Below are 1,525 nucleotides of genomic sequence, written 5' to 3'. Positions count from 1 at the left end.
AACGTTCTTTTTTTTTAAGCTGATCATTTCTGATATTTCGCATCTCTTCAGAGAGTTAAATTCGTGTATATGTTATTCGCTACACAACAAAAATTTGATAAAAAAAAATTTTTTTTGTACGACGAACACCAATATTTTGGTGGGTAATACTAGGTAGACAAAAAAAAAACAGCCAGAACTTGCCTTATTTAGTATTAATTAATTATCGCAACAATTAATGAATGCTAAATAAGACAAGTTATGGCTGTTTTTGGTTGATTTCCTTTGGTTACCAAACATTTTCGTATTTTGGTTTCGTACACCGATACACCTAATAATTTTCCTATATAGTAATATGAGTATATGTAGATCAATATTTTCTATTTTTCTTTAATCATTTTCAATGACTAGAGTGTATGATTCAAGTAGTTGATTGAGTACACATGTATTATCTCTTAAACACTAGTCTACCAAAAAAGGGGGGAAACTACAAGGATAAAAGTTTAAAATATGAGAAAGATGCCATGTTCTACTGCGAGTTTGGTATTTTTGTGGGTTATCCTTTTTTTCATATATAAAAAATAGTTACTTAAAAAAATTGGCAAATATGTTTGATAAAATAAAATAAAAGGATAAAGTATTAAATTGGTCCCTAACGTTTGAGTTTAATTTTATTTTGATTTTTAAAATTTAAAGTGTCCTATTTGAATAAAAATAAAATTCATTTAGCTTCAACGTAGTCCTACCATAAAATCAATGTTAAATAATTAACGTCACCATTCCACTAAGCCTTAATGTCCTTTCCTAAATAAGAGGTACAAACTCGAGAGGTATAGAATCAGCAGCGGATGCATCACCGCGAGCCACTGACCTTGGTTCAAATACATAAAGAATATATCATCAAGAACTCATTTTCTGCGAAAAAGTTCGATGGTGGCGACGAGGACAAGGCCATCGTCACCTCTACCACGGGGAACTCCTCTCGGCAACCGAAGAATTGAATTATATAAGTTTTTTTCATATATGAAAACCGAGTTTCGTTAATTACTAAATATTGACTTTATGGCAGGACTACATTGAAATTAAATAAAACTTTTTTTTAATTCAAATAGGACACTTTAAATCTTAGAGACCAAAATATGATTAATCCTAAACGTAGGGAACTAATTTAGTACTTTACCTTAAAACAAAAATAATTTAGTTGACTCACTAATTTGTTTAAATAAGTGTTAAAAGGTTTGAATATGTCTTTTGCATACAGCAATTTATTAGACAATAATAATAAACCTTAAAATGAAAGTCTCGTTCGCAACAGTATAAATTAGTTTTTTATTTGTCAGGTTTAGAAATATTGTGAATTTTTTTTAATAAATCGAAGTTATAACAGTAATATTTAATAAATTTACTTTCTAATTTTAAATAATTATAATCTATTCTATTATATAAAAATCGAGTTTCTGCACTTAATAATGTAGCTGACGTGGCATGCTCTGGAGAGTGTTTCCGATTTAATTATTTTAACTCATTCAATACAATTTATTACAAT

The sequence above is a fragment of the Arachis ipaensis genome, chromosome B09 (genome assembly GCF_000816755.2).
Source record: "Arachis ipaensis cultivar K30076 chromosome B09, Araip1.1, whole genome shotgun sequence".
Taxonomy (NCBI): Eukaryota; Viridiplantae; Streptophyta; class Magnoliopsida; order Fabales; family Fabaceae; genus Arachis; species Arachis ipaensis.
Note: the sequence above shows the minus strand (reverse complement) of the source record.